Raw genomic sequence first — 10,250 nt, 5'->3', positions numbered from 1 at the left:
GGACTGGAAGATACCAAGGACGACTTCTTCCATCCTAGTTGATGGAACAGACAAAATGAACAGAGATTGTGCAAAGAGAACTTTCCAGGTAAGCTATTCACCGTAAAGCTCTAACTTTACTGGACCAGTACACTTGTTTGGTGAACAATTCCCAAGAACCTGTGTGAAAGAACATTTAACTGGTCTTGGAGCAAGTTAGCCAGAAGGGCTTTTGGCCCCAAATCAGAAATCATTATTGAGTTAAACACCACATCTGGGAATTGAGTGTTCACCTGAAGGTAGGAAGGTAGAGAGTTCTGTGTAGGGGATGCAGGGGATGCCCCGAAAATGTAAAAAAAGAAGCAGGCCCTGGCAAGGACAGCTGTTAGGCCAAGACATAGATCTGAGACTGGTAAAAGGGAAGTGGGCAGGGAGCAGGCCTGGGAGTCAGACTGCAAACATGGGCAGTCACTGCATGTGTACTTGAGGGATTCCTTGCTGGGAAAGTGGGAAAGTGCCCAGGGTTCCATCATTCTCAGTCCCTGATGGAGTGTCTAGAAGGTTGTGGTTGGGGGAAACTGTAGCTCTGGTTCAAAGGCTTAACATGCTGAGAAGGAAGGGGTGCTGGGACCCTGTCAGGAGCAACCCAGATCTCAGGATTCCCCATGCTTAACACACAGTTCTGGCACCTGGTACTTATCAGTTTCCCCTGACTTCAGTGCTTCCCCTCAGTTATCCTTTCTACAGGTCTGAATGGTTTGTCTGATTCTGTTGGTTTTGAGAGACAGGATCTCACTCTGTGAAACAGGCTGCATAGAACTCACAAGAGATCTACCTGCCTCTGCCTCCTGAGTGCTCAACAAGATTTATTTTGTCTTTGTTTTAATTTATGTATGCATTGGTGCCCACGAAGTCCAGGAGAGGGTGCTGGAGTCTCTTGGAGCTGGAGTTATAAGTGGTCGTGAGCTTCCTTCTGCATGTGGATGCTGAGGAACCAAATTTGGGTCCTTTGAAAGAGCAACACATGCCCTTACCTATTGAGCCATCTTCCAGGCCTTTCTGCTTGGTTTTTCCAAAAATACCTCTCTCTCTACTGTAGAAGACTTAGGTATTTTTCAAAATCACAGGATTCTGCACTGAGATTCGATCAGGGCTTGCCATAAGTTCCACTATGCTTTCATGTACCACTGACCTCATAGAACAAAAATCACAGTTTCTTCCCCAGAGAGGGTTTCCCACACATGCAAACTAGACCTAGCTGCTGATATTAGGACTTGAGCAGTATCCCAAAATGTGGGAAGTCTATGTTTACAGCTCAAAGAAACTTACCAAACACAGTGCTGGCAGCCCATACCTCTTAGGGTTACAACAGAGATTAAAGAGCCCTGAGACAAAATTACCAATGTATAATTATTGTCCATATCACATGGATACAGCTATTTCTGCTCCTCTTTCTTGATTAGAATGGAAAAAAAGTCTGCTAAATAAAAAGGTTACACATATATGTATATATGTAAGTATACACACATGCATGAACAGACACATGCATATATATACATATATGTGTATATGTATAATGTACTGAGGTCATTGCCCAGGGATCCTGAGTCCATAAGCTCCTCCTTACCTACCGTTGGTCCCCTTTGCTAAAATCTAACAGTTCAACTCCATTGGTATTTTCTAAGCTTCTGTTGGTAGGTGCTGGCAGACAGAAAACTTCTGGATGTGTCTGTTTTCTCTGTTAAGGGACCCAGCGGCGAGAAAGATTATATTGTTTACTAGCATGGCAGCCAGATGGTGAAGGCAGAGGTTCCTGCTGCCATGCCGTGAAGACCCTGAAGGGCCTTCCCCATGGGGAGAGTTCTAACTCTCAGTAGAGACAGGTAGGTTCTTTTCTCTACATGAGCTCTGAAGGGTCAGAGGATTCTATGCAACCAGTATCATCAGACACACCCCATGTGTCAGACTTCCGATTCACCCACTAGATCTGTGTTCACTGGACATCCCACCATCCCTGACGCTCAGCAAATTCATGGAGTAGTCTCCAGTCTTTTTCTCCTTTCCCTCTGAGAAGGTAAAAATGGCTTTCTATACTGCTGAAGATGCCCACTGGGTTTGCAGTTCATTACAGACTTTTAGCCTCCTACTGTCCTTCAGCTGGTTTTATGTCAATCATCAACAAGCTTAATTCACTGTCTTCACAGGAATTATTGTCACCATCTATGACATCGAACCCTGAATCATAGCAATGACACTATCCCCCTCCTCTTCAGAATTTTCGCCTGTGGGAGTCACCACCCTGTGCTAGGAATCCTGTGTGCTCCATCTGCCACCCATAGCGGGCCCTCAGTGCCAGATGAGTGTCCTATAAGCTGAAGCCATTGTTACATTAGTGGAGAGTCCAGGGTGCTCATGCTAAGACACAGTTGGAGTGTACAGTGTATTCTGGGAGGGATAAAGCCTGTAGAAGATGAAGGAAAAGGAAGCAAGCTTGGAAAGACAGAAATGCTTCCAGTCCCTGAGGTAGATGTAGGAGGAAGCACTTGACCATGATTACTAAGGGGACTCAACAGAATCTTGGCCAACCCTATGGGAAATTCACAATAAAGACTGACTTCACCGAGTCCCACATGGGTGGAAACAGCCAGGTCCTAGAACCTCGGAAGAGTGTGGCCTTGGCTTAAGTGCAGCTTAAAACTCAAAATCAGTGCAGCTGGAACTAGTCACGCCTCCACAGATGCCATTCCTCATTAGTTTCTGAACAAATATTTCTTCTCACTTCAAAGGACAGTGATGGTTTGACATGAGAATAAAAGGTCAATAAAACCTGGCCCTTGCTATTCGAGGAGCTGGTACTGGAGAAACCCATGTACAACACAAAGAAGAGTCCCTGCTTTCATCATTTCAGCATCAGCATCTCTCCTAAGAGCAGTAATAACTCAGCCTAGCTCTGTGCTTAGGTGAAAAAGCTCTCCTCCCCCGACTGAACTCACCCCAGGCACCCAAGAGAATAGGACTTGGACACTTTTGCTTTGGTTGAACCACCATGCCCCCTTTGTCTTCACTTCTACTGCTCTGTGTACAGCTGCTGAGTGTTCCCAGAGAGCATTACACAGAAAGCCCACCTAAAAAGGAAGCCATGTCATGGCGTGACCCAAGCAAACAACAACAAAACCCTCAATCAGCTGGGTTTTGATGTTGCATTTTAGATCCCGTCAGAATTCAAAATATATGAATTTGCTTTTATGATCAGATGGTTTGAGTGGGGTTTGAGATAAGGTTTTTGGTTTTGTTTTAGTTGGTTTTTTTGTTGTTGTTTTTTATTTTGGTGGGGAGGGTGGTTGCAGGGAGTCACATGTGTGTGTGTTAAAGTTTGCTGGAGACCATAGGACACCCATGCATGTCATTTTCAGTAATACCACCTGCCTCCTTTGTGGCAGAGTCTCTTATTGATCAGGAGCTCACCCATTAGCCTAAGCTGGCTGGTCAGTCAGCTGCAAGGAGCTGCCTGTGTTCACATTTGCAGCCCTGGAGTTACAACTACACGCCACCACCATGATCAGGATTTTTATGTGCTTGTGGGGTCTCATTTAAGTCTGTGTGCTTGCAGAGCAAGCTGTTTACAGACTAGGTACTCCCTAGCCCTCAAGTGGTACACCTTAACATAAAATTTGTAGAGGAAGCTCAGAGTCTGGAGCAGGGGCATGTTATAAAGAGAAACTTCTCAGTATGAAACCAAAGAAGGGTCCTAATATTGGAATTAGAAAAGACCTTGGATGGTCCAATCCCTTCCTTAAAAAAAAAAAAAAGGTTTATTGTATGTATGTAAGTACACTGTAGCTGTCTTCAGACACACCAGAAGAGGGCATCAGATCCCATTACAGATGGTTGTGAGCCACCATGTGGTTGCTGGAAATTGAACTCAGGACCTCTGGAAAAGCAGTCAGTTTCTTAACCACTGAGCCAGCCCTCCAGCCCCTCAATCCCTTCCTTTTAAAAGCAAATCAGTTTACCAAATGACTGACTAACAAGGATGACATCAATGAGCATGTCATGATAGAGAGAAGCCCATGAGGCCTCAGTCCTTCACAAAGAACTATAGATAGCCAAGGAACATCAGGAGTGGGAAGACCACATCAATTGATTGCTCAGTGCCAAATTGTGAGCCCTGAAAACATACATACATACATATATATATATATATATATATATATAATCATTAATGAAAAAAGAGGGTGTGGATTTGAAGGAGAGCAGGGAGGGGTATATGGAGGATTTGGAGGGAGCAAAGGGAAGTAAGAACTGTTGTAATTGATACAAAGCGGGGGGGTGGGGGGGAGGAAGAGAGTCAGTGAGGGCTGAGTGACTACTGATCTAAGGTCACATGACCACCTGAGAGCAAATCCCCTTTTACTAAGTCTGCAGCTTAGGACCATAGTCTCACGGTAACACCTCGTACCCCCTTGAGAGTAAGAAGGAGATTACACAGTGTTTAAATTCACAGAATTCATAGAAAATGGAAAAATTAATTTATAAACAATAGCAGTCATCTAATGCTAATTCAGCATTTAATACCAGTAATCCTGGATAATGGTGCTAGTGCCGAAGAGTGACTCACGTGGGCCTCACACTGTAACTTAGCATTAGGTAAGGCAAAAATTAAAAAAAAAAAAAATGCAGTTTTGAACCAAGTACAAAAATTTTCTAATCCTTATTAATTTCTCTTCTTGTGACTTGCCTGAAACCCGCCCTCCTTTGTTCAGCTTCTATTCTTTAAGATGTATTTGTAGAATCTGGGATGTTGTAAGAGTAGACCCACTGCAGAAAATTTGAATTAGCTTTTTCTCTAGCTATTTACTTAATTGTTGCAAAGAATTTCAAGAGTACTTTTCTACCTTGATAGAACCACTACCTTGTTATTTTATAGCAGGTTTTTTTTTTTAAATCACACTGTTTTGATCCAACAGTTAAATTAGAAGCTACATTTTTCAGAGATGGCTGTGTCCAGAAGAACTGAATCTTTACACACATGAGTAATAGATTCTCCGTAATTTTTATTTTCTAGAAAAAGCCTTATGAACTATTTGAGAATTTAAGTTTCAGGGATGACATATTTATAATTTTTATTAGTTTTACACAGACACTAAATTTAAAAAATTAGATTTTTTTTCACCTGATAAACTTTTCCAGATTTTTCTTTTTTTTTCTTGGATATTTTCTTTATTTATATTTCAAATGTTTTCCCCTTTCCAGGTCTCCCCTTTGGAAACCCTTATCCCATCACCCTCCCCCTTCCTCTGTGAGGGTGCTCTCCCACCTATCCACTCCCATCCTCCTGCCTTGGCATTCCCCTATACTGAGGCACTGAATACCCTCAGGCCCGAGGATCTCTCTTGCCACTGATGTCCAACAAAGCCATCTTCTGCCACATATATTGCCAGCTCCTTGGGTTGCCCCATGTGTATTCTTTGGTTGGTAATCCAGTCCCCCGGAGCTCCCGGGATCTGGCCTATTGGCACTGTTACTCCCTCCATGAGGCTGCAAACCCCCTCAGCTCCTTCAGTTCCTTCTCCAACTCCTCCATCAGGGACTCTGAGCTCAGGCAACAGGATCTTCAGTCACATGGTCAGTATCACAACATTCACCTACTGAACCAGCTATGCACAGTGCAAAAGGCAAATGAGCCAAGAGAAGACCCTCCCCGACCAGGAGCAGGGAGGAGAAGAGTGTATTCCTTTATCCACAACTTGTTTGGCAGCTCTCAGTGTTTTTGCTTTTTAAAATACATTTGATTTCAGGAAGGTTGTCTGTTCATTTTCAGGGCATCCTTTATATTTGTGATAGTACAGTTGTAAGTAAATGACAATGTGTTTTAAGAACTATTATTGTCAACATCTAGGTAAAAATATTAATGGTTAGGAAAACAAAGAGATGAAGTGTACCCAGTGGATAAAGCCTGAGAAAATACTGTCCTGCCATCCACTATAAAGAAAACCTAGTTTTCCTCTCAACATGTTATACATTTAAAAAAAAAAAATCCAGAAATATTGAAGCCAGCGTCAGTGGCACACACCTGATTCCTGCACTTGGTAGAAGGTACTTGGCTGAGGTAGAAGGAGCATGAGTTCAAGGTCAATCAGTTTATGTAATGCAATTGTTTAAGAAGGAAGGGAGGAAAGGACAAACGGAAGGATAAAAACAGTAGAAAGAAGGAATGAGGGAGAGAGGGGGAAAGGAGAGTATTGGGGAGTGACAGAAAGAAGGTGGAAAGGAGGGAGGAAGGGAAGGAGGGAGGAAGGGAGGGAGAGAAAGAGGGAGACAAGGAGAGAGGAAGAAAGACAGAGAGAGGGAAGGAAGGAGGGAGGGAGAGATGGAAGGAGGAAGAGAGAGGGAGATAGGAATAGGAGAAGGGAGGTGGGGAAGAAGAAAGTAGGAGGAAGGGAAGAAGAGAAGCAAGGAGAGAGGGAGGGAGGAAGGGGACGAGAGAGAGAGGAAGGGAGGCCACTTAAGGGAAACTCAATTCTCCTGAGAAGCCACAAAATGCAATAATTGGGATAATATTCTGGGTGTCTTTGTGGGAAAAAAAAGTTGAGGTCTCTGAAAGCTCTCACTTCACTGGTGGAGAATAGAGACCCAGGGAGCAAGTGACTCACGTCAGCCAAGAGATGGTTGGCAGAACTATCTAGAAGGGAATCCAGCTGCCACACCAGAGCATTCCACCAGAATTTTTTTCAGATAAAATTGAATTTAATGCCTGATTCAGTTAATACCCCAGGATCACCCATGAGAAACAGTTTCACAGGCTACATCAGCACTGTCTTCTGAGTCTAAAGTTCCCTCACAAGGTGCCTGACTGTAAGTGAAACCCAGCAGGCTAATGCTTTACTCAGTGGCTGCACTAGGTAAGTTTGAGTAAAACACAAGACAATATGTTTGCATTGTTTAAGATCGGTTTCCATATCAGCTCATACCACTGTAAAGCCCTAGTAACTGTGGCGATAAGTGTTTACATTCACCATCGTAACCATTGGGAAAATGTGAGTGAAAGCGGTATATTTCTACATATTTTAGAATAATTAAAATGGAAGAGACTGAAGAGATCAAGTATCAGCAGCTGTGTTCAGCAACTGCTGGCAGGGCTGTAAAGTGGCACAGCTATGCTGGGAAACAGCATCATCTAATAAATCTGAACATATGCATGTCCTGTGGCCCAGCCATTCCTCCATACTGAAACGCCAACAGAACACAGCTCCCCTCACAGACAGGCATGCAGGAGAATGTTCATAGAATATTTATATGAGTCTCACAGTGCAAAGTCTCCCAAAACTATGCACAGAAGAATAATCAAATAAAGGCACATTCACAGTATAATTAGAGGATGGAACACGCACATGTCATGGCTAAATCTCACCAACCAAGCAACCCTCAAGGGAAGTCAGACACAAAGGGACATAGGAACATGCCAATGCATAGAAATAGTTCCAAAGTAGACAAGTTGGCACTGTGCTGGTGGAAGCCAGGGAGTGACTGCTTTTAAGTCACTTAAAGTAGAAAGTCTGATGGGAGACTTAAGACTGATGGGAGAAAGGATGGTTCAGGGGATGTGGGCAAAGTTCTGGTCCTTGACTTGGTGCTGGTTATACAGTATAATTTGTAAAAATTCAGACACATGCTTCCTCAATGGGGAAAAAATGTGAAATCTCTTTCCTGTCTTATATGGTGTGCTGTATGAATAAGTATTTCTAAAGTCGCCTTTGTAGTTGCCTGCCAAGCATCTGTCTACTCTTTATAGCAGTGAACCTTCTGGATGAGATCCATCCTTCCTGGATAGATAGTGGTTTGTTGTAGTAAGGACAGCATCTAGGGTGCCCTCACTGGTCCTGCCTGGAAGTGAACCACTGATGAAGCAGCACAGGATGAGTCCCAGAGGTCCCAGTGAGCTAATAATGGTGGCCCCTTCCTCTGGGCACAGGCAACTCACTAGAGGCCAGTGAAGGGACATTTTGCCCTTGCTGCTTGTCCTGGAACACATGGAAAATAAAAACCTCAACCACCTAGCTTCTTGATTGTGCTGTCAGCACATCTGACAGAGTGGGCCTGGGGGCATTGTATGAGATCCTCGTGTGGACTCTGCCCTTCTGTGCACTGCATTCTATTTCCACTCTGACACCTTGCTAAGGAAAGTAATGTTGCGTTTACTGTAAATGGTGCTTCCTACTATTTTGGCTTTTTACAAGTTTGTCCTATTGCTTAGGCTTTCGAGCTAAGAACAGCATAGTTTTAAATTTTAAAACATCAAGGCAGGAAAACCAATACTTAACATTAGAGAAGTTTTTAAATTTAATGGAGGTTGGAAGCTGGAGGAAAAGGTCACAATTGTTTCAAGGACTGTATATTCCTGATGAGATTTAAAACTCCACGTTTCAAAATTCATTTTTATTGGGTAGCTCGCAAACACTCACATTTAGTTTGCATAAACTGAAAGAACTGAACTGAAAAACATTATCAGGCTTTTAAGAATACTGAAAATTTCTTAAGTGAATTATAATCTGTGAGTTGCATATATTAGTGTTTAACTCTAATTCCCACATATTTTTTGTCCCAAAATGATTCTAGCTCTGAAATCCCACAATTTATCTCCTTATACTGCTTTACATTTACAAAAGGTCTTTAGGTTGTTGTTGTTGTTGTTTGTTTGTTTGCTTGCTTGTGTTTGAGACAGAATCTTCTTTCATCCAGATTGGTCTCCAGCTAAAGTGGTGTTCCTCCTCAGCCTCTGGAGTCAGGCAAACAAGGCTGTGGTACAGTTGTGAGCCAACCTGCTGGTTACGAACCACCTCTACGTAAGGGCAACCCTGCTCCAGAGCAGCCTGTCAATTATTTAACACCCACATGTCCTAAAATGTACCTAGGACAGAGATGTTTGCACAACAGCCCAGTGAGAAGAAACTAAGGGAAGAAAGAAAGATTAAAAAAAAAAATGTAGTCACTTGCTTTAAAGGATGCATTATTATTTGGTTGGTTTGTTGGGTTTTGTTGTTGTTGTTGTTGTTGTTGTTATTGTTTGTTGTTTGCTATATATCTTTTTTCATTAATTCATTTATTCATTTCACATCCTGATCACCTCAGCCCCCTTCTCGCCTCCCAACCCCCACTTCCCCACCAGACGCCAACTCATGCTGGCCTATCAAGTTGCATCACAACTAATCCAGTGCTCTGCCACTGAGGCCAGACAAGGCAGCCCAGCTAAAGGAAAGGGATCCAAAGACACACAACATAGTCAGAGACCCACCCCCAACTGAAGACCAAGCTGCACATCTGCTCTGCTGCCTCTTCATCCTATGCGGCCTTGCAGCCTTCCCTCCTTCCTTGGGTAGCATAAACACAGGGAAAGATAGTGTTGTCCTGCTCTTTTCTTTTTCGGTGGCCAACAGAGTGCAGTTTAGCACGTTGGAGTTCCAGGCACCACAATTTCCTTTACATTGTAATCTGAAGGACCCCTTTGCTCTCCTTCTAAGCGACCTCTAGTTTCTGAATTGAGGAAAACATTCTGGAGCCATGCTTTCTCTCATCTTCTTCTTTCTTACCCCATTGTCAGAGGCCTGCAGGAAAGCTTTATTGCAAGTTTTGTTTTGTTTTGTTTTTTCACTAAAATCATCAAACACTTCATGGCAGAAAACTCCAATTAAAAGAAGAATGAAGGTTAATGCAAAAATTATAGTTTTTTTTAACAACCACTGATTTTTCAGTTTAAATATAGAAGGAAATGAAGGTCTTAGTAAAATGACCAAGGCTTTAAAGTCTCCAGTCAAGTTATCATTCACACCAGAAAGGACTGGCAAAATAAAGGTGAGAATGAAGGAGATGAGTGTGCTGATTAAACAGTCTTAAAGAATGACCCACGCTGGATCACAGAGTGGAAAAAGCCACGGGTGAGAGTGCCAAATGTTTACAAAGAAAGGATTGCGCAGCAGACCTACCTGACTTAAACAATAACGTCTTCACATTCTTCTGGGAAGACCGACTGATCGATAGCATGGAACTCAAACTCACATTTGGACTTTGTCCACGTCGTGTGTAGGGAACACATTTTTGGCATGCAATTTAAAATGCCTCCCATTTATCATTCAAAAATACAGCAAGGATGTGGCTTCTACAGCTGTGCCCTATGACAGAAAAGAATGCCTGAGGCAGAGGCTGTATTGCCCTACAAAGAGGTAAGTAATCCCTGTGTCCAGGTGGTGTTTGTCTCCCTCCCTTTGTGGCATAGA

This window comes from Mastomys coucha, unplaced genomic scaffold, assembly GCF_008632895.1.
Source record: "Mastomys coucha isolate ucsf_1 unplaced genomic scaffold, UCSF_Mcou_1 pScaffold6, whole genome shotgun sequence".
NCBI lineage: Eukaryota > Metazoa > Chordata > Mammalia > Rodentia > Muridae > Mastomys > Mastomys coucha.
The sequence above is the reverse complement of the archived record's forward strand: the minus strand, read 5'-3'. Positions refer to the sequence as shown.